Here is a 24,290-nt window from a genome sequence, read left to right as displayed (position 1 = left end):
TTTAATTGAAATATATATTATCGATTCTCATATCTTGCTTTTGATAAAGTAATGCAACAAAACAAGGGTGTTGTCCCTTTACAAACACAATCACTAGGGTGAGCAACAACAATATCAGATTAACATCGGACACACATAGTCAACATAGGGACAATATGAGCAGTTAAGCATAACCAAAACTTTAACCATTCAAAGATAAACAAAGACAACCACCCTCACATCACTATCAAAAATCATAAAAAATAGATAGATGAAAAACAATTAAATTATAATTGATGTTATGTATGAAAACCATAAAAATAGTAATACCCATAAGCATAACCTCCTTCTTGGAGGTCTTAAGTTCAAAAACTCAATTAAAAAAAAAAAAGAACTACAAGTCCAGAATAAACTAAGTAAACACTAAGTAAACCAACACAATGTCGTGAAGGCCAAGACAAGTCAAAATGCAAAAACTAGAGAGAGTGCTCATCTTTAATTCTTTGTTGTCTTCCATTCACTAGTGAGCATCATTGCTGCCCAATCTTCTACAACGAATTGGAAGAGCTCCTTAGGGCCTGTTTGGTTGCTGGAATACAATCAGAATAGGAATAGAAAATTAGAATTCATTTTTAATTTCTCTATTTGGTGCGCCAAATTAGAATTGGGAATAGGAATACGTATTCCCATTTTGCCCCAAAATGAGCATTTGTCCATTCTCCAAAATACTTGTAATTGGAATTGCTATTCCCATTCCCATTTTGAATTTTTCTTATTTGAAAATGTTTTCAGATCCGCTTCATTATAACTTTCTGTTGGAGCTCCCCAAAATGAAAAATCATGGCCATTTTCAAACTGATGATGTTGAATATATATATATATATATATATATATTCCTTGGATTCTACTCATGGAAGACTAGCGCATAGTGGCCAATGAATCGCTTAGCAACGTGATTCGATCACTCGATGTGGGGATTTGGATTCACCTGCTTTACTGTTTTTTGCTTTAGATTGTTTTTGCAAACACCATGAATTTGTTAAAAATAAGCGTGTGAGAAGATGAAACCCTCTATAAATTATGTTTTTTCTTTTTCATTCATAAAATTTGATGGGGTTCGAACCTTCAATCTTCAATTCAAGTTTGTGCAACCAAACAAGAGATAAATGGGATTGGATTGTAATTTCCTATTCTCATTCCCCATTTCCATTCCCATTCAAATTTTCTCTTCTAATTCACAATTCTTATGCCTGCAACCAAACAGACTCTTAGCGTCTTCGACATCTTCACATTCTTACTAATGTTAGCCTAGATGATGCTATCAATCATAATAAGAGTTCATAAGGTTCGATTGACAAAAAGAATTCATATGATCAAATCTAGAAAAAATATTGTTTAAATTATATTTCATCGACTTAAAAAACTATTAAATGATTAAATAATGCATAATGTGTGATTTGATGCATGGCACTTTTCCTTCCATGTCTGCTTTATGCCTTTTCATCGATTAAAGAGAGGGGAATTGAATGTTGGTGTCATAATTCTTTCTTTTGTGGGAGAACTTGATTTGCTATGAAAGATTTACTTTTGTTTTGGTTGAAGGTGTTTTATATTCTAATATGAAATGAAACCACGAAGTGACAAGCTGCTTCACTCGCATTCCTATTCTCGATGGCGTTCTCCAAAATTTACGAACATCTTTAAAGTTATTTCACAGCATTTGAAGCTACCAGTGGACAAGTGGCAAATCGTAAAAGAACAAGGGAAAAAAAAGTTTGTCAATGGCTCCTTCAGCTGACGACCGGCGCAATTCACATACCCCGAGGAAGAGCGAGCCTACCGGGGGGGGGGGGGGGGGACGACTGCCGATAGCCGGTTACTGCCGGGCACTCCTCATTCCTAGGCCTATGCTGCGAAATAGGAGTGCTTTTCTTTGCCCAGTTGTTTCATTTTCAGCCTCATATTTCCTTTCGTCTGTTTTCCTTCACCCATTTTAACTGTACTGTTTACTACGGTAGATCTTTAAGCCAATTACAGGCGGTTGCAAGGCTGAAGGTTCAAAAAAGGGCGAACTCCTCCTCGTGCAATTCTTGAAATGGTAATTCAAAATTCGTCTTTTTGGGGTTTGCAGTGGTCAAAAAATGTACCCAGTTATTTTTTGGTTTGCCAACTGCTGAGGTCTTTTCGTTGGCCTTCCACTTGGCGTTTTACTTCAGTACGTGTTCAAACTATGTGTTAAATCAAAGCTACAACAGTATGTGTTAAATGTTAAGTCAACTCAGAAATAGCTGTTTTAGTCCACAGAGGTCGCTGCTTCGATACGCACTGAGTCACTTCTTTGGTGTTTGTAAGATTTTGCATTATTTGCTTTTTTAATTTATGGACTAGCACTTAAGTGTAATTTCCATTTAACTTTTCTGGATGAATGACGATTTTTGATTGAGCTGCCCCAGACATCATTAGAAAGAGCACCTGCAACATCGATTAAAAAAGAGACTAGGCTATATGTAGTTGTATTCGTGTTTACAATCGTATGCACGCATAGAAAACCAATTTGCATCCTGTCATAATGTCATGTACCTGGTTTCGTCCATTGGGGGAGCCCAGAGGGCTGGATTTGATGTTTTACCCAAATTGCGATTCCTTATTGTGTCTAGTCTTGACCATCAGAGCAGCTCAGCAAGCTGGACACGCTGTTCAATCCGATTTCAATACTTTACATGCCTGGTTTTGTCCATTAGGATATCTTAGTGATTTGGATGTGGCATTTTACCCAATTTCAGTGCATTATTTTGTCCATTGGGATAGCTCAGTATATTGGATGTTATACTTTACCCAAGTCCATAATCTTGAAATGTGTCATAACCCACTTTTCCGTTGTTTGAATAATTGACGTTTCATTTGCCACGTAGACCGGTGACTTCAATTGTTGATAATAATAATTTATTATTAATATGGTTTAACAAATCTATAGCATGAAAGTTAATGGATAGGAAATGAAATGGTAAATGGAGCTTATCGCAACTGCCTCACATATACCCAAGGGAATAATCAAGACGGTTACAGCATAGAGGGAGGAAAAATAGAATAGAAATATTGGATAAGAGGAGAAAGGAGAAACCGTTATGGGGAAGTTCGAAGCTGAAGAAACAGAGCTAGAGCTTGGAAACGGCAGAGAGATTGGGAAAAGCATAGGGATACAAGTGTGGAGCTCATTCTCCAGCCTTACCACCAATGTTTTATTTTGCATAGATCCCAAGCAGATAATGATGGGCGTGGATAGTTACCTCTAATGTTGGATTTGTCTCAAGGACAAGAAGAATTCACATTTCTCATGGCAAAAATTGTAATGTTGGTGTAGAGAACATTGGTGTAGCTGTGAGGAAGATTATCCAGGTTCTTATTCATCTAAAATTCCAGGTTCTCCACTTTGCTTGAAATCTCCTTTTGCCAATACATGATTGGTCATATTGCTTGTGTGGATCTTTGAAAACGGTAGATAATCAACTCCATAATTAAATATTTTGTCTTTTGGCTGTAGTTAATAAAAAGTATTGTGGGCAGTCAAAATTGTTGTGCTGTTTCATAAGATCTTTGAAAAGTCTCCTTGTTTGATTAATGAATGCATTTCTCAATGGAAACAAGGGTGCTTTATATCTCTTCCCACATCAAGACAGAGACATGTAGACGCAAGCAATAAATTGATACTTTGTAGTGAATACTCAAACATTGACGCCATCTTCATAAGGAGGAGAACAACTTACTACAGTCAAAATTGGGAAAAGAATGTATAGGAAGTAGAAAGATTGGACAAATGGATCCTTTGAAGAACCACAGTTATTAAGTTCTATATAAACTTCTCCTCGTCCGTACATCACTAAAGGAATTAGGTGAAATATTCTATCGTTTTCTATGGTCTTGATAACCAGTCAGACTCTTACTTCACAGAAACTTATTCTTCCAATCTAATTCATACTTGTGGGACTTTGTTTTGTTGTTATCAGGTTCAGACCACATGTATCATGGTTATAGATCTCTCAGTGGATGCCCATTCTGGTTAACTAAAACTTAAAAACAATTCTTGAGAACTTCTTCAGGGGATTGTAATAATTAAATGAAACAACGAGGTTAGTAAATTTGCCTTCAAAAAATTTCTTGCCTTGTACTTTGATTGGTAAAAGAGTAATTGCTTCCAAACTTATACATTGTCTTGCCGAGGCAGAGTGATATAACTCCAAAGAATTGTTTAATTCTATGTTGTTAAACACAACATTTCATATTTTAGTCAACACTATGACTGGACTGGAAATTTGGAGTGCACCAACAAATGAGTTTTGAACCCATTGTGCTGAAATACGAATGAATGCGGATACTAATAGAAAAAGTGCGCTTATCTTACTATTTTATGAAGAATGACAAAACACCCAAACAACAGCGTCAAATGATGGGATTGTCTTCCTTATATACTAGAAATTAATGTGCTTAATGATTCTTTTATAATTGAGAAAGACGTGAAATAGAAAACACACCGTGTCTTTGAATTTCATTTAATATTCCTACTAGTATGAAGCTGGATAGTTTAAACAGTTCGAATAGGAGCAATAAGTGCTTCACCCTATTTTAGGCATACAGAGACAGATTGATGGTCGGATATCATCATTTCATTCTTACTATGTTTGGTTAGCAATTGAACTACGTTTTAATGCATATTATGAATACCATACGTGATGGCATAGTAGGAATAGTATCCATACAGAATTTATTTAACAAGTGTTCATGTTTTGAGCAGACATGTCAATAATGGTATGTTTATGAGCTTATAGTGGATGAGTTTATAATTGTTTCTTCGGAGGTTATTTATATTCTTTGATTTTCTCTTGTTTGTGGCCGTTGATTTCCAATGGTTTGATATGTACCTGAGGTAAACTATATCTTATGAGATAATCATTTTATCCTTCATCCTAATTGTCATATTGGTTGGATATGTGATTTTTTTAAAGATGATATGCTTTAATGCGGAATTGATTATGTCTTATATTGATTTTGTGATGGTATTTTATGAATTAATTATGATGCTTATCTTACATGTTTCACATGCATATATGATGGTTATGATGTGAATTGGAAACAAGGATGATTAATATCTTTTGACTATGATAAGTTGGATACAGACCTAAATATGAGTTTTTGTGTCTTTATCACGTACACATTACAACTAATATCTTATGAGTTATCTTCGTCCAATGCTTGTTTATGGCACATTTATTGATTGAGATTTGTTCAATGATTTGAAATGATCTCATGCCTTAGTGTTTCGATGATATGCTATAATTGCACAATTCCATTACTCTCCTCTTAGTTTTGCTTGTTTAGTCTATCTCATTGCCGGGCTGGGTATCTTTCATGTCAGGAAAGATTTCGGGGAAGCTTAATAGCTTTGTGGTAGGGTCGTAAAGCACCCCTACAATATTCTCACCCTTGTGTTCTTAGACAAGTTCTGGAGCTCCTTTACGGTTTGGTCATCCTGTTCAGACCATCTTGGTATTTTGGTATCTGGTATTTGGTAAATGTATTTTTTTTAAAATTTAATGATAATTGAGAATTAATGTTGATTGGTCAATATTCTAAGGACCTTGACTTGTTGAATTTTTCGCATTTTATGGAGAGTGCTGATGTGGCATTGGTTTTGCAGGGACAATCCTTACAAAATGTCATGTGTTGTTTAATTTTGTAAGTCAACAGATTGAATGTGATACTTATGTACGGCCTCACCCTTTAGTGTAGCTTAGTGTGTTAGATGTGATATTTTTATCCAATTTAAGCACTTAAGTACACCCAGACTCTTCCACGAGGGGAGCTGAGTGAGTTGGATGTGACATTTTACCTAATTTCAGTACATTATGCCTGGTATAGTGCATTGGGAAAGCTCAACAAGTTGGACCTAATTTAAATGCTATTGATTCCTAAGATTTGACCAATGGGGCTTTGCCATGGGAATCAAAATGCTTTACTACTCGAGTTCTTCTCATTGGGTGCCCTATGCATTGACATTGAACAAGTTTGGATATCAAATTAGTAATATTGATAAAAGTGTAAAGCTTCACACAACCAGACACAAGATCTAGAAAGAATACAATTGTACTGTTGAAACTTGATCTAGAATGTAATTATAGTCGTTTCTTTCTAAAGAAAGCCATGTACCTGTAGACTATCCAATACCAGGTAGATAGCTTTCCAGAAGGACCATCCACTGAAATAATCCGAACCTTTTTCTAATCACAATTTTTCTGATTTGAGCATGTATATGGAATTATGCATGAGTTTATTAGATCTCTACATTGGTATCAGATGAGAATCATGAATATTTTACCAAACTTTACTGCTCAAGGAGCCAGTTTCAACTTTCATGCTTAGAATCTGATTGTGTAGTATAGCTATAGCCTGTCCATGTTACATCTTTTACTTTCATTAAATTACTTGTGCCTACAACAAGCTCAACAAACCTCAGGTGAGGTTTCCCATCACCTTTCAATCCTGTTCTCATTTTCATGCCACATAATCTAATTATTCTTCACTGCATAGTAGTCATATGAGCTCAATTGCATGGTTCGCATAGCTGGATAATAGGATAAAACATGTTTGGTTAATAATGAACCTTTGGTAAATCTGAATACACATTTAATATACTTGGTTTCTTAATACACTTTTTGAAATATAAATGTTTTTAGAATGTGAGGTTGATGGTTGATGTCAACACCTTTCTCTCAACCTGTGGTGTATTGGTAGTTGGGTATCGGCTGTTTTACTATATCGGTTGGTTGCATATTGATTATCTTTCACCGATAGCTTGTGTTTCAAGTATTGGGCATTATCATTGGCTGAGCATTAATTATTTTACCATTTCATCCCTTGGCGATGGCATGCAACAATTTGGTGGATTGTGTCTTGGGTCGATCCTTATTGAGGCACTTTTTTTTATTTTGGTCTCAACAACCTTTACTAGCGTGTTAATCATAATTGTTGGTATTGAAGATCATTGTAGCATTTTGGAGTGCTCGAGGTTTGTTGTATTTCTCGAGGTGGTGTAACCTATCTAAAATTTGTTTTAGCTAACAAATTTGTGATGTGCATCCAATATAAATAGAGTATCATTTCATGAAGGATGTATGCAAGTCCGTGTATGAAAATATTCATGTGAACTTATTTGCTTATGTGCAAGCTATATGTAATGCATGTGCGAACTTACTTTGGTAATTTGAGGAGGTGCAAACAGTAGCAAACTGTAATTGCAGAGACTCGACAACTATATCCTGTGGTGGTTTCTACTTCATCTATCATATATTGGCTATAAGCCTATTGACAGTGAGCCTTATTGTATTTCTGGGGCATAGCCACTATGGTAGTGAGGCCTATTGGGAATACCCCTCTTTCTTATTGCATTGAGCATTTGAGACAGTTAGCCTCCTTGTACAAATCACCTTAATTGGTGTCACCCTAACAGGTGTTTTTCATTTCATGACAATTAGCTTTTTTGTGGTTTTTTTCGTTTTGAGTTTTCCACGTAAATTTTGGTGTTGATTGTGTTGGTGTTATTGTTCTTTCATGTTTGTCTTTCTTATGGTGAAGTACTATGCTTTAATTGAAAGATCTTAAGTGGTGGTTGATGATTGTTAAGTGCTAATTGATATATCAAAAGTTTTTATGAGTGTGGGAATAACTGATTCAGCCCCCTCTCAGGTATTTTGCCTATTCAACAATTATCAGAGTTTGGTTCCTCGGTGTGAAGCTTAACCGCTTGAGGTAGATTTGATGGCACACAAATTGGATATTCCTATGTTTGATGGATCAAACTACAGTACATGGGAAGATTAGATGAAAGGTTATCTAGTATCGGTTGGTAATTACAAGACTTGGAAGCATGTGGAGACTATGTATGCATTCTCTCAGAATGACTTACAAACTATAGATGAAATTGAAGCATGAGGAGATTGAGAAGGCAAGGTACGCAATTGCTAGTGCTTTATCAAAATCAGAACTTGCTAAAGTTATTTCTTTGAAATTTTTTTATGATGTTAATTGAAAGAAATTTAGGAAGGAAATGATTAGGTGAAACTTTTTAAGAAATTGGCAACAAAGAGACATTATGAAAATCTTAGAATTGAAGATGGCGAAGGTATTAAGAGTTATTTTGAATGAGTTGAGAGTTCAGTTAATGAAATCAAGAATCAAGGTGGCAACATAACTGATGAAGACTTTATGGAAAAGATCTTGATGACATTACTTGATAGTTACAATGACAAAGTTTCAGCTATTGAGGAAGTTTATGATTCGAAGATGTTTACCATGGAACAATTGTTTGGCATTTTGACGCATGGATGATAGGGAAAAGAAAGCCAATTAGAGATTAGATCCAATCCCCTAACAATCTACCAAGAGTACACACGGAAGCAAAACACAAAATTGCAGCAAAGAAGCAATAGAATTCATAGATTTACTGATGGATCACACAACTCGCATGATGAAATATATGCAACAACAACCAATATGCTCGATTGTGAGGCCTTCTAGGTTGCCTCCAATACAAAGAATTACAAATACTGGGCTCAAAGATCGCTTTCTTCTTCTTCCCTTTATCTTCTTACTATTACCATTGCTGCCTCTATAATAAATCCAAATCTTTATATAGCCAGCTAGACCACAAGTCTGCTAGTCAGGCATTTAATTACAATATAGGTCTTGCTTGGAGGAGTAAAGCATAACCCAAGTAATGGGCATCAATTGTTTATGCACACTTAAAGGTTGGTCCAAACACAATCAAGGAGTCGGCTCTCGACCGCCCAAGATGCCATGCCATCATAGGGAACCGCATTGAAAGAGTTAACACGCCTCGCTGGATGAAAACATCAAGAAACAACAACTAGAGAAATCGACACAGAACTTGAAGTAAATGACTCATCGGCTTTTGCACTCTTAGGGTAAGGATGTAAAATAGGTCCACAACAACATCTTGATTGCACACAACTCAAAACTCCAAGTAGTAACGACTACTGCACGAACAACAAATTAGTTCAAAAGAACAAGAAATGTTTTTGGTTGATGGAAGATTGCTCATTGACCCAAGATGCTCCTGCATCAAACACTTGGGTTAAGTAAAGAACTGACGTCCTCATCAGGCAATCCCGATGCTCCGGCCTGAATCATAAAGATCCAACTTAGCTTGTGTTATCATGAGCTGTCTTCAACCGACTTATCTTTCCACTGAACAAGGTATTCCATGTAGTCTTTTCCTCTTGTACTCTTACTTATTTTGCTATCCAAAACCTTCTCAATGCTATCAGTCTTCTTCTTGGGACAATCTAGGTTATCTTTTAATTCCTCATCTACTTCAAAGTATTGAAAGATGTTTGCAATATAGAATATAGGTGAAATATCCATGTCTTGAGGTAATTCAACTTCAAAAGCATTTCCATTGTCAAACTTCCTTAGAATCTTACAAGGATTAAACTTCTTCATCTTTAGCTTACTATAGGTACCAATTCGGAATCTATTCTTCTTCAAATGAACCATCACTTCATCTCCAACCTCAAAAGATTTGTCTTTTTCCTTTCTCTGTTCTCTGTTTGTATTCAAGATTACCATCCTCCAAATTCTTCTTTACTTCCTAATGTAGAGTCTTCATGAATTTTGCAAACTCCTCTGCTTCAACACTTCTCTTTATCTCAACATTCAAATCTCTTAATTCAGTAGCTCCTTTAGGATTCAATCCATTAACAATTTCAAAAGGTGTCTTCTTGGTACTTCTATCCACATAATTGTTAAATGCGAACTCTGCTTGTGCCAAAATAAAATCCCAATTAGTAAGCTTATCTCTAACCAAACATCTCAGTAAGCTACCCAAACTTCTATTCACAACTTCAGTTTGTCCATCTGTCTGCGAATGAAATGTAGAACTAAATTTTAGCTCTGTATCCAACTTTTTCCAAAGTGTCCTCTAGAAATAACTAGTAAATTTGGTATCTCTGTCTGAAACAATAGCCCTAGGCAATCCATGCAATCTCACTCCTTGAAAGAATAATTCAGCCACATGTACAACATCATATGTCTTCTTACAAGGTATGTAATGAACCATTTTTGAAAATCTGTCAACTACTACCAAAATAGAATCATTACCTCTTAGAGTTATAGGTAAACCAAGACCAAAGTCCATACTGATACCTTCCCAAGGTTTATTTGATGCAGGAGCATCCTAGGGTAGTTGGCCATCCTACATGTTGGAGGGATTTTGGTGGAGTTATGTGGACCTATTTGGGTCTTGGTTAATTGTTTTTGATGTATTTAATAAGTGTTGTAAGCCTTTTAAGGTATTTGGTATTTAATTTCTGTTGGAGATCGATTTGTGGCTCAACATTTTTTTAATGCAAGGGTTATTTAATTTGTAGCTTACTGGGCCGACTTGTGGCTTAGTTGGGTATAAGTAGGGCATATGGTGGAGTCTTTAGTCATTATTCATTCATCTTGAAGAAGAGGATGCGGTAGAGGAGCGAATCTTGAGAAGGGCTAGTAGCTGAGGCTTGGGAAACAAGGAGATTGCTTGGTGGGCTTGCGAACACAAGTTTAGATCTTCCTTGGAGGTTTCTACCAAAGTGTGGAAATGGACTAGCTAGGGTTTGGATTGGATCTTGAGGGATCTTGTGGAATTATTACTTGCTTTATATTTGGTCATAACTGGGAAGGCCTTACAGCCCAACACATTGCATGTAATCAGTTATTTTATGAATAAAGAGTTGTGATTTGGTATCAGATCTTGCATCGTTGTTGTGTTTTTGCTGTATGGTTATTTGTTGGGGGCTAGGACATCTCTTTTGGGGATTCTCCTACCTTGCACTGCATCAAGTGGTATCAGAGCGAAGGTTGTTCTTGAGTGTGTAGACCGAGCGCCAAAGTTGAGGCAGTTTGCATCAGGACTTGGGTGGAGAAGGTTGATCTCGTGGAGCTGATTGATCTTCTAGGTTTGTAGATTTATTGATTTATTGTGGAGGGTTTGCGAAAATCTTGGAAGATGCCTCCAAGAAGATTGGACACTAGGGCGATTGATGATCTTAGTGATGCTGTGAAATAAAGTATTTTAGAGAAGGTTAAAGCAGATTTTAGATCTAAAATGGAGGAGGTTAAAGCCAGTTTCAAATCTCAGATGACATTGATGAAGAGTGACATGATTGCTGAAATTGTGAGTGCTTTAGGTGGTATACCTCAGCATGTGGGTATTGAAGGTAGTTATGAGGAAGTTGCTGAAGACTTTGAAGCTGTTGGATCGAGTGGTGAGGACAAAACTGATTGTGTGGAGAGACCAATGGGAAATAGGGTTGGTCAGTTTGTTAGACCTGGATCTTAGTTGAAGTTGAAGCATAAGATGGAGGTTTCTAATTTCTTAGGTACTTTGAACCTTGAAGACTTGATTGATTGGATTGGTGAATTAGAAGACTACTTTGAGCTTGAGGATATTGAGGATCCACTTAGAGTAAGGTTGGCACAAACTAAGCTGAAGGGACATGCTACTCTTTGGTGGAAAGAATTGCAAGGAGACAGAGAGGAGGAAGGTGAAATGAAGATTACTAGATGGAGGTTGATGGTGGCTAAGTTCATTCTTGCTGATTATGAACTTGAGTTGTTTAAGAGATTGCAAAATCTGAAATAGAAATATATGATTGTGAAAGATTATACTGAGGAGTTCTACAAGTTTACAATCTGGTTTGGGCATAGAGAATTGTCAAAGGAGAAGGTAGCGCAGTACATTAATGGTTTGAGATTCAATATTCAGGATGAGGTTGGTATGCTGAATATTTCTTCGGTTGAGGATGCTTATCAGTATGCTTTGAGAGCAGAAGAAAAGTTGAAGAGGAAGAATCAAGGTAATTCCAGAGGGAAGGAGAAGTAAGACTACTCAACAAAAGCTAAACCGAGTGCAGAAGATGAACCAAAACCTGTTGATCAGAAAATAAGGACAGATAGAGTTGAGTTTAAGGGTACTTGTTTCACATGTCATGAAGAAGGACATAGATCTTATGAGTGTTCGCAGAAGGCTGGTGACAAAAGAGCTGCTGTTGTGAATGAGGTTGAAGACCATGAACCTGAGCAAGGAGAGAGTTTGCTAGCTTGGTGAGTACTGGTTGGTCAGAGGACATTGGAATCTTGTCAGAGGAGTAATTTTTTCAGGACTCGTTGCAAATTTGGTGGTAAAGTCTGCAATGTAATTGTGGATGGTGGTAGTACTGATAACTTTGTTGCTGAAGAGATGGTTCAAAAACTTGGTTCGAAGAGAATGAGACATCCTTATCCTTATAGGATTGGCTGGTTGCAAGGTGAGCATGCTTTGGAAGTGAGGGGGCAATGCCTTGTTGATTTCCAGATTAGGCAGTATAAGGATAAAGTGTTGTGTGATATTGGAAGTGAGGGGGCAGTGCCTTGTTGATTTCCAGATTAGGTAGTATAAGGATCAAGTGTTGTGTGATATTGTGGACATGAACAGTGGTCATGTGTTGCTTAGTAGACCTTGGCAGTATGATTGCAGGGATGTGCATGATTATGTCAAGAATGTGTTTACAATTGTGAAAGGTGGCAGGAAACATTCCATCATTCCTTTGCAGAATGAAGAGGTCGATAGAAGGAACCTGAGTATTGGTAGCCAAGTTGAGTTGGTAGATTCTGAAAGTGTTAGAGATCAGTATGGACAAACCTGTGGAACACCAAGGATGGAGGTGAAGAAGCATAAGAAGAGCAAGGGAAAGTGTACACAAGTTGCAGACTTGGAGGACATGTATGTGAAGAACCAATTTGGAATTCATCCGTTGAATCCTGGAAGATGTTCTTCCAGCTACTGAGAACATCTTTTCACACCTAGGAAGTTTGATGCAAGAGCATCCTAAGGTAGTTGGCCATCTTGCATGTTGGAGGGATTTTGGTGGAGTTGTGTGGATCTATTTGGGTCTTGGTTAATAATTTTTGATGTATTTAATAAGTGTTGTAAGCCTTTTAAGGCATTTGGTATTTAATTTTTATTAAAGGCCGACTTGTGGCTCAACATGTATTTAATGCAACCGTTATTTAATTTGCAGCTTACTGGGCCGACTTTTGGTTTAGTTGGGTATAAGTAGGGGGTATGGTGGACTCTTTAGTCGTTATTCATCCATATTGGAGAAGAGGATGTGGTAGAGGAGCGAATCTTGAAAGGGCTAGTAGCTGAGGCTTGGGAAACAAAGAGATTGCTTGGTGGGCTTGCGAGCACATTTTCAGATCTTCCTTGGAGATTTCTAACAAAGTGTGGATTTGGACTAGTTAGGGTTTGGATTGGATCTTGAGGGATCTTGCAAAACTATTACTTGCTTTGTATTTGACAGAAGCCGAGAAGGCCTTACAGCTTGACACGTTGCATGTAATCATTTATTTTATGAATAAAGAGTTGTGATTTGGTATAAGATCTTGCATTGTTGTGTTTTTGCTATATGGTTATTTGCTAGGGGCTAGGACATCTCCTTTGGGGATTCTCCTACTTTGCACTGCTTCATTATTTGGTATAGGCAATGGTAAATACAATCCTAAATTCTGACTAGTTCCTTTTGATGTTTGATAAATCTACAACTTCTAACCATCTTTTGCACATCCTTGTAAATTTGAGGCCAATAATACCTATCTTAAATCAATTTTACTGTCTTATCAATTCCATAATGTCCAACTAGTCCTCCACTATGTTTCTCCTTCATGATGTTATCTTTCACAGATCCTCTAGGTATGCACAATGGAATTCCTTTGAACAACATGTCTTCCTGAATGAAATAATCAGTCCACTTATCTTACTTATCTTGCTCACTCATCATTTGATTCTTGTAGGCTTTCTAAGGTTCTGCAAAATTAGGATCAGTTTATACAAATGTTTCAAATCATCAAAACCAAGTACTTCTACTTATTCCTGTTAGCAAATTTCTTCTTTTGCTCAAAGCGTCAACAACTTTATTTGACTGCCTGCTCTTATGTTTCACCACAAAGGAAAAATTCCTATGCTCCATGGGGACGCGTTTCCTGGGGTTTTACCCTCGTACCTATACCGGGGATGAAACGGGGACGGATTTTGGCCGTCCCATGAGTCGTCCCCTTTTTGAAAAATTCAGAAACGTCCCCGAAACGGCCAATTTTTTTTTGGCAGGAAACTTGGGGACGACCAGCAGTATCAGGGACAGTTTTGCCGTCCCCTATCCGTCCCCGAAACTGCTGGCCGTCCCCTTTTTCCCAGTCAATCTGGTAAAGGCAAACCATCCCCAATTTTTTTTTTTTTCTAATTTTTGTTGTTCGTGTGGCCCTTAGTCATCTTAAAGACATAATAACAATATGCAACCCATATTTGGTCCATTAAAACACTAACTCTTCTACTCATTTTTCGATTTAACATACTTGCTAAGAGGAAGGAGAAAAACATAAGAGCAGTAGCAGCAATGAGCAAAGATTGTGTTTAGTGAGGAAAGATTGCGTTTGGTATTTACTATTTACTAACTATTTTAGTTGGACTTCTCTTTATTTCATTCTGATTTCAGCATGATACTTGAAGCCTTTAGGCATTTTAATTTTTGCTATATATGTATGTGATATTGTTATAATGGAAGCACTTAGTATTTGCCATTTGATAATATTCCATGTATTTATCTTCTAAAATGTCTATGGTGAATGGTTTATCAATGTTGTGATATACATATTTGAATTTTGTCTCTATATTAAAAAAAATCCCCTATGTTTTTAATCACCGTCCCCTGATGTCCCGTCCCCTAAATTTTGGCTTCGACCCGTTCCCGTACCGGAAACACGTCCCTGTCCCCTAAAACGTCCTTGTCTCGAAAACTCAGTGAAACATGGAAAAATTCTGCAAATACTCCGCCCACTTCATGTGTCTCTGGTTCAACTTATTTCGACTTCCCAAATATTGCAAAGCTTTATGGTCAGTGTACAACACAAAATTTTTAGGCATCAAATAATGTCTCCACTTCTTCAATGCTTGAACAATGACATATAATTCCTGATCATAAACTGAAAATCTTTTCTTAGCATCATTCAACTTTTCGCTATAGAAAGCTACAGGTCTTCCTTCTTGGCTCAAAACAACTCCAATGACATTTCTACTAGCATCACAATCAACTTGAAAAACTTTACTGAAATCAGGAAAAGCAAGTGTAGGTAATTTTTCTACCCTTTGTTTTAATGCTTCAAAGCTCTTATGTGCTCCATGCATCCACTTGAAATCCTTCTTATCTCCTCTCATAATTTTTGTCAAAGCATTACATATTGAATTGAGACTTTTGATGAACTTCCTATAGAAACTTGCCAATCCACGAAATGATCTAACTTCTCCAACATTCTCAGGTGTAGGCCAATCGATAATAACTTATACCTTTTCAGGATCCATCTTCAGACCATCAACTGAAATCACAAAACCAAGGTACACAATTTCTTCCTTCATAAAAGAACATTTCTTCAAATTAATCAACAACTTTTCATCCTTCAATCTATGCAATTCTTATCTAATATGCTCAAGGTGTTCTTCCTTAGTCTTATTGAATATCAAGATGTCATCAAGATACACAATCCCAAACTTACCCAAGAATTTCTTCAAAACCTCATTCATCAGCCTCATGAAAGTACTAGGTGCAATAGTTAAACCAAAAGGCATAACCAACCACTCATTCAAACCTTCATTTGTCTTAAAAGCAATTTTCCATTCACGTCCTTCTCTAATTTTGATATGATGATAGCCACTTTTTAAATCAATCTTTGTAAAATACTTTACTCCACTCAAACAATCCATTATGTCATCTAGCCTAGGCAAAGGAAATCTATACTTTACTGTTATTTTGTTTATAACTCTAGAATTAGTGCACATTTTGCATTCTTCTTAGGTGCCAATACATTAGGTACAACACAAGGACTCAAACTTTCTCTAATTAGATCATTTTCAAACAATTTTTGCACTTGCCTATTCATTTCAACACTATTAGCAGGTGTCAGCCTATGTAGTGCTTTATTAGGTAAACTGGCTCTATATATTAGATCCACACAATGACTAATACCATAGTTTAAAAACTCGGTATTGGCAATATCTTGGCCGGCCCAATATTTTTGAAAAACTTGGAATTGGGAAAATCTCAGCAAAAAATTAGCACTTGTATCAAACATTTGAAAATATAAAATTTCTTAAAATATTCTTTAAAATGCATACATACACACACCAAATTTGTAGAATATATAATAATTTGAGATATTCACCATATGATTAATTATTGTTTAACTTAAATACATAGCAAGTGGAACTTAGCAAATTAATACTGGTAGTCCTAATGTTAGCTACTTATTATTTACATTTAAAATTTAAATATAAATATATTTTAATTTTATATACAGATATTTATTTTATGAAAATATATTAAATATTCATGTAAACATATTTCAAATAAGAACTAACTATATGAATTTATGTGTTAGACAATTCAAAAAATATGTATATTTTTAGTCTATTGGTAAAAGAAAAGCCTTTGTAAAATTTATTATAAAACTCTTTAGCAATACTAGTATAAGAGTTTTAAAATAATTTTAAAAAACTAAACACGAGCTTTATAATAAAAAAAACTAAAAAGAATTTCTAATTTTACCATAATTTATAAAATCATTCATTAACAAAAATGAATTAAACATAACTCAATGCCGAATTAAAAAAGGATTATTAATATTTGAAACCATTAATGCTGAAGGAGGTAATGCCGTCGGGTGCGATTCCCAGTCTGTATAAATTAATGGTGTCGACCAGGGAAGTCTTTGGTTTGTGTACTCATTGTCGTCGGCAGAAATAAAACGTGTTTGTGTTTTCGTTCGTTGAAGTTTAATAGCCAAATCCGTGAGATTTTGCGAGATTTTTTGGAAAAAAATGCAGCGATATTATGAAAAACACGTCACCGATATCTACTGTGTTTTAATCAGCTGCCCATCTGACTCGCGATAAATCGCGATTTTGGTGTTATACCGCCGTTTTTTCAACTATGACTAATGCTTCTCACAGGAGGTAAACCATCAGGTACATTATGAGAATTAATATCTTGAAATTCAACCAACAAAGATTCAATCTCAGGTGCATGCTTAAGTTCATCTTGTTTCTCAATCTTCCTAGGAAACAAAGCAAAACAAACATTGTGCTCCTTCACATCTTTAACAAACTGATTTCCTTCAACCAAACATACTCTTATTGTGGTACAATGATTCTCATCAGGTTTTTCTATTAAAGACAACAAAACGTGTTTCTTCCCATCAACCCAAATAGTATATTGATTCAATCTAGTATCTACCATCATCCAAAGCTTGTCTATCATATTGCCAAGGTCTACCCAATAGAATATGGCAACAATCCATAGGCTTAATATCACACAAGACTTCATCATAATAATTTCCAATCTTGATTTTAACAAGGCATTGCTCACTTACTAGTAACTTATGCTTCTTCTGGATCCAAGCAATATGATAAGGCTTAGGATGTCTCAACCTCTGTAACTAAAACTTGTTAACCAACTCCTTTGATGCCAAATTATCCAAACTTCCACTGTCAATGATTACTTTGCAACATTTTCTAGTGATCTTACACTTAGTCTTGAATAAACTCCTTCTCAGAACAGGTTCTTCATCAGTTTCCTCATTCCATAAGATTTTCACCATGCTCAGGTTCATTAGGTGATTCAGTGACTTCTTCACAAGCCAAGGTATTTCTGCTGCTACCTCCAATCTTTTTACTAGAATTATTACATTCAAAGGCTCTATGTCCTTCTTCACCACATTTTAAACAAGTGCCCTTAAACCAAGACCTCTCTTCTCTCTTTCCATTATTGTTATTCTTAGAGTAACTAGTATAGCTACCTGTAGTGTAATTACCTATTTTACCAACAAGTTCTTCTTTCCATTCGGTCTTTCCTTTATCTTGCATTGCATTGTCAAATCTGCTACTTTCTCCATAGGTTCTGCCTTTTCTTTTTTGAAATCTTCCACCTCTTTCTCTTTGTCTTTGGTCATGTTTCTTTGCCAATCTTTCTTCAGCTTTTAAGGCATATTGATATGCTTCTTTTCCACATTGTCCATCTTAACATAGCTAATCTCATCTTGAATTGACATCCTTAAGCCATTCAGGTATCTAGCCGTCTCCTCAACTTCATTATCCACATGTCTAGACCTGATATCCAATTTGTAGAATTCCTTAGTGTATTCTTTCACAGTCATGTCCTTTTGCCTCAAATACAATATTCTTCTCAATAGATTATCTTGTTAATCTATAGGGAGAAACTTCATCTTGCCAATCATCTTAGCCCAAGTCTTGATCTTTTCTTTTTCTCTTTTCTGTCTCTCAATTTGCAAATGATCTCGCCAAAGTGAAGCATGACCCTTTAACTTAGTGATTTCTATCTTAACCTTCTTATTATCAAGAGTGCTTTCATCCTCAAAGTCTTTATCCATCTTAGAGATCCAATCCAACACAACATTAGTTTCAAGTCTTCCATAATAACAAGCAACTTCAACAATAGGTCTAGAGTTTTCCCTAGACAAAACTCTTAGAAGCCTTTCCCCATCTTGTTCTATCTTAGGTTCAAGATTAGGATTAGGTACTGCTTCCTCATCATCACTAACATCCTCAAGATGTACACCTCTTCTCCAGGTTGTCTCAACATCTTCAAGTCTCGCTGCAGTCTGCCTCAACATGTCCAGTATAACATTATCTGCATTTCATCTACCTCGAACCATCTTGACAATAGTTCCCTGCAAGATTGTAACCTTTTGCAAGTTATAGGTTAGAATCGAGATCTACCACCCTACAACCGATCCAATTAAGGTTCTCCATGTTACCAAAACTCACAAGGAAAAATCTTGCTCTAATACCACTTGATGCGGGGATGGTAGGGAAAAGAAAGTCAATACCCAATCCCCTAATAGCCTGCCAAGAGTACACATGGAAGCAAAACACAAAATTACAGCAAAGAAGCAATAGAATTCATAGATTTATTGATGGATCACACAACTCGCATGATGAAATAAATGCAACAACAACCAATAGGCCCGATTGTGAGGCCTTCCGGGTTGCAACCAATACAAAGAATTACAAATAGTGGGCTCAAAGCTCGCCTTCTTCTTCTTCCCTCTATCTTCCTAGTATTACTACTGTTGCCTCTATAATAAATCCAAGTCTTTATATAGCCAGCTAGACCACAAGTCGGCTAGTCAAGCATTTAATTACAATATAGGTCCTGCCTTGGAGGATTAAAGCATAACCCAAGTAATGGGCATCAATTGGTCACACACACTTAAAGGTCAGTCCAAACACGATCATCGAGTCGACTCTCAACTGTGCAAGATGCCACATCATCATAGGAAAATGCGTTGAAAGAGTTACCACACCTTTTTGGATGAAAAAAACAGGAAATAACAAACGAAGAAATCAACATATAACTCGAAGTAAATAACTCATCTGCACTTGCTCTCTTAGGGTAAGGATGTAAAATAGGTCCACAACAAGATGTTGACCACGCACAACTCAAAACTCCAAGCAATGACTATTTCACGAACAACAAGCTGGTATAGAAAAACAAGAGATGTTTTTGGTTGATGCAAGATTGCTCATGTCTCAAGATGCTCTTGCATCACATTTTAATAGCGTTTGAGCTAGGAAAGGTTGACTATGACAGAGCAGATTTGAAACATCACTCAAAGCAACTAAAGTTGAAGAAGAACCTTATAGTGACGAAGAAGAAGAGGTTGAAGCTAACTTTGCAAGAAGGTTGAAGAAAGGTACCAACAAATATGTTGCCCTTAAAATGCTTTAGATGTGGTAAAGTTGGTCATTTGGCTATTGGATATCCAAAGAGAGGTCCTAGACAAAAGTTTAAAAGATTCAATAAAAAGGCTTATTATATGAGTGAAGATGCTAGTATTGCAAATGATGAATCATACGGAGAAGACGGTTTGTTTTATGCTGATGAAGATGAGGAATGTTGATGTTTTTCCCAAAAATAATGATAAACAACAATAAACAAAAGTAAAATGAAAATAGGCACAAAAGACACAAGAATCATCCTAGGAAAACCCTTAAACCTTGAAGGGAAAAATCCATCCACACCAGAATAATATCTCTTTAATTGATAGTAAAATGTTCAAGTACAATGTTTTCCAATTGATGTCATATATATAGAATTCAAAGGCCCTTCATATTACACTCAAAGGTCTCTTTAATTTCCAAATACAAGACTTCTCATGTTTCCAAACGCATGATTTTTAACATGACATATGTCTCTTCAAATAATATTATCTCAAATATTATCATAAATATATTCTCCAACTGTTGACACAATATTATCTTTATTTCAACATATGGCAAAAGCAGAGATAAAGATCTCTATCACAACTACAATCTTCAACAAGGAAGAGGTTTAGAAATCTGAAATTGATATCTCTAACATTTGTACTAAGATTAATGATATTGAGACTGCTTTATATGTTAGAAGGAAAAAAAGTGAATGGTTAATTGACAGTGGTTGTTCTTAGCACATGATTGGAGACAAAAGAACATTTGTTTTACTTGATAAGTATGATGGTGGCCTTGTTACATTTGATAATTATAAGGCGACATATATTATTGGAAAAGGATCAATTACTTTTGACGGTGAGAGTTACACTAACAATGTTTATTATGTGAAGGGTTTGTATCGTAACACGTTGAGTGTTGGACAAATACGTGAAAATGTATATGAATCCATATTCAAGAATGAAGGTTGTGAAATTAGGAGCATTAATTGTAGTTGGCAAGAGACTGATAGAAACATGTACTAGCTATAAGGAGTTACTATTAGATGTTTGATATCTCAAGTGGATGACAATTGGCTATGGTATCAGAGGATGTGCCACATTAATTTTGACAATTTGGTATGGATAAGTTCATCTCAAGTTGTTAGAGACTTATGAAATCTGAGCAAACCAAACAATGTGTTATTATGCAAACAATGTTAAGAACGAAAGAAGAGGAAAGAAACATTCAAGGCAAAAGAACACTTGTCTAGCGGTTTACTAGATCTTGTGCACACCAACATTTGTGGTCCTACCAGAACCTAGGTGAGAGGTACTTTATACTATTTATTAATACTCATTTTAGATATACATGGGTTGCATTTCAAAGAGAAAAATCTGAAGCATTTGAAAAGTTCAAGATATTTAAAGTTAGATTCGAAAATGAATATGGTAAGAGGATCAAGTGCTTGAGATTTGTCAGAGGTAGAGAGTTTACCTTTGATGAGTTTGAAAGGCACTATGAAAAACATGGAATGAAGAGATATTTTTCTGCAGCCAAAATACCACAACAAAATGGTGTTGTGGAGAGCATGATCGCAACAATTCAAGAGGCAAAAGGACTATGATCAAGGAAGCAAATCTATCAAAAGTTTATTGGAAGAAAGTTGTGCACACTATTGTGTACACATTGAACAAAGTTTTGTACTGAAAGAGATATTGTAAGACTTCATATGAACTTTGGCATGGAAGGACACCTACTAAGAAATATTTCAAAATCTTTGCAAGTAAGTGTTATGTTCAAAGAGATGACAATTTGCACAAGTTTGATAATAGATCTGATGAATGAAATTTTTGAGATACTCTACCAAAAGTAAAGTGCAACAGTGTTATAAGGCTAAATAAAGTTGTGGAAAGTATGAATGTGGGAGTTGATGAAGACTTTTAGAAGACACTAGAAAAGATTGTTGACTATGAATTTGATACTAAGGAGAAGAAAAGAAATGACGAGGAAGAAGAAGAACCAAGACCGACTCCTACCGTTAAGACATCAAGGCATGTACAAAAACATCATTTGGAAATTCGGATCATTGGTGATAAGAACAAGGGTGTTGTTACAAGAAGCAAGGCAGAGAAAGAACAAGCTTTATGATGTCTACTTTCAGAAGTTGAACCTAAATCTATGTCAAAGGCTTGTAATGATCAAAGTTGGATCAAGGCAATGAAAGAAGAGCTAAATCAGATTGAGAAGGAAGTTTGTTTGCAGATTGACAGGAAAGAATGTGATTGACACTAAATGCATTTTTAGGAACAAATTAGATGAGAATGGTAAAGTTGTGAGAAATAAAGCTAGACTTGTACATAAGGGTTACTCTCAGATTGAAGAAATTGATTTCAACGAGACATATACCCCTGTTGCTTGGATGGAGGCCATTAGAATGTTCTTAGCATTTGCAAATTTCAAAAAATTCAAGGTTTATCGGATGGATGCCAAGTTAACACTTATTGATGGTGAGGTGACAGAAGAGCTTTCCATTGAGTAACCAAAAGGATTTAGATGTTACATCCCATATTTTATTTTAATTTAAAAAATGTTCTGAATATAACTTATAGCCATTGAGATTTCATGTGAATTGGAAATGGTTGGTTAAATTGGTTATTCTATATTATTTGCATTAGAATTTATTGGGATTGTACTTTTCTTTGTAGGTACTCAATGAAGGGGGAAAAACCATCGAGTTTGTCAGATATTTGTCTAAACCACCTTGGCTAGGGAAAAGCAGACTAGGGCAGACTAAATAATACCAAGTTTCCACTCTGAGCTGACTATGCCATCTAATTTAAAAAGATATATATATATATATATATAAATAATAAATGAAATAAAAATTGTGACCTTTAAATTGGAATCTGAATGTTCTGCATTATCTGATGTCATATAAGTAATACCTATAGTATTTATGTATATTTGTACATATTAAATATATATATATATACACACACACACACTTATAATTCATAACACGCACACACATATAAACAAAATAATACGTACGAGTATACGTGAATAGTATAAGTATAGTTTATATAATAGTATGGGTAAAGATTTAATTCCCATATCAAATTTAATTTTTACTCATAATAAGTCCATTGGCCTCTTATAATTCTTTTTATTATTTAGGCCTTCTATATTTCTTGCAATATTGCTTGTTCCATTGGCCAAGATTGTAACTTATAGTTGCATGCCTCTGCCACCTTTCTCTGCCATTATAAGTTGCAGTTGTTCATTGTCTAGATGACAACTCACTCATTATAATAGCTGTATCTGCAATTGTATGATTTCATTCAATTTTCCTGCTGTACTTAGTTAGCAACGTAGAAACTGTGAATACAATTCATTCAAGTTCATTGATCATCAACTAAGTTGAGCTAGAAGAGCAAGTGAACTACAAATCAAAAGCTCATTATGAAGGTTGTATTTCCTTTGAGATTGTTTATTTTATTGCCATATTAATGGACATTAGATTTTCATTCACAGCATGCATAAAGATGGTTCAGTTGAACCATTGTTTCCAATATGAAAAGTCCGTATGAGCTGTAATGGAATTATCTTACCAGCCTTGCAAAGAGCACTCATAGGCTGTTAATTGCCTCTGTTATGTAACGTTTTCTGAAACTTAATTAAATGTGTCAAGAAGAATCAATTGAGCGTGTCATTTATACTTCCAAAATACAATGCCATTAAAAGTATATGTCCTTGAGATTTATGGAAGATTGTCCATGGCTGAAAGACTTTGGCCACCCGGAAATCACAATCTTTCTTTCTTTCTTTTTTGATTAATGGGTGTAGAAAGAAATTACTTTACATAACTGAATATTATATAATGCAAGCTAGAATATCACACCAGAGATCATCAAGGATAGCCAAGAATGGCTGAGATGAGTGGTGTAGTCCATATGAATTGGACATATTGATAAACCTGCAAAATCATAAAGATGTATTAGAACTATGAAAAATTTAAGAACAATTGGAATTGGTAAACCTAGTCAGCTCATAGTGGGAACTGTATATTAGTAAAGTTTGTCAAGTTGAGTGGTGGGTGATCCGGTACATAGTGTCCTTTGGAAATCCCTGGCTAGGGTAGGTTTAGTGGCAAGTAATTCTGCTATGATCACCAGAGATCAGGATAACTCATAGTCAGATGTATAGTCTGTTGGGAGGTACCCGCAGTCTAGCTAGCTATGTAGTTGACAACTCTTAACACCAGGTTGCTCAGGTGGCAGGATGAGATGGTTTATGCGTGCCTTATCTCGTGTAGGGTAGGGCCATTTTGGTTAGAGAATGAGTAGGGATTACACTAGGTCCATGGTTGGGAGGTTAAGCCTCTATCATTGCTTTTCCTCTCCTCCAAATGCCTAGACTTTCACATAATAGATTAGTTCCTACTTCTCTTGACGAGGTGTGATTT

The 24,290-nt window shown here is 35.8% G+C and overlaps 1 protein-coding gene across 11 annotated transcripts in view; it reads left to right on the top strand.

Moving 5' to 3' along the window:
- The first annotated feature begins 1,547 nt into the window (after window positions 1–1,547).
- Window positions 1,548–24,290, top strand: part of LOC149570403 (EID1-like F-box protein 2) — a 104,572-nt gene continuing 81,829 nt past the window's right edge. For 2 of the 11 annotated variants that reach the window (XM_089823052.1, XM_089823048.1), the window contains exons 1-2: window positions 3,695–3,869; window positions 3,984–4,106. The gene's annotated coding sequence lies outside the window, so the exon portion shown is untranslated. Of the gene's footprint in view, window positions 2,195–2,233; window positions 2,327–2,389; window positions 3,400–3,694; window positions 3,870–3,983; window positions 4,107–7,959; window positions 7,981–24,290 lie in introns of those variants that run through there. The other 9 variants (XM_089823057.1, XM_089823056.1, XM_089823060.1 and 6 more) reach the window with 8 other exon arrangements.

The sequence above is a fragment of the Cupressus sempervirens genome, chromosome 3 (assembly GCF_028749045.1).
Source record: "Cupressus sempervirens isolate cs-2001-9-10 chromosome 3, ASM2874904v1, whole genome shotgun sequence".
NCBI lineage: Eukaryota > Viridiplantae > Streptophyta > Pinopsida > Cupressales > Cupressaceae > Cupressus > Cupressus sempervirens.
This window is presented reverse-complemented; position numbering and strand designations above follow the sequence as displayed.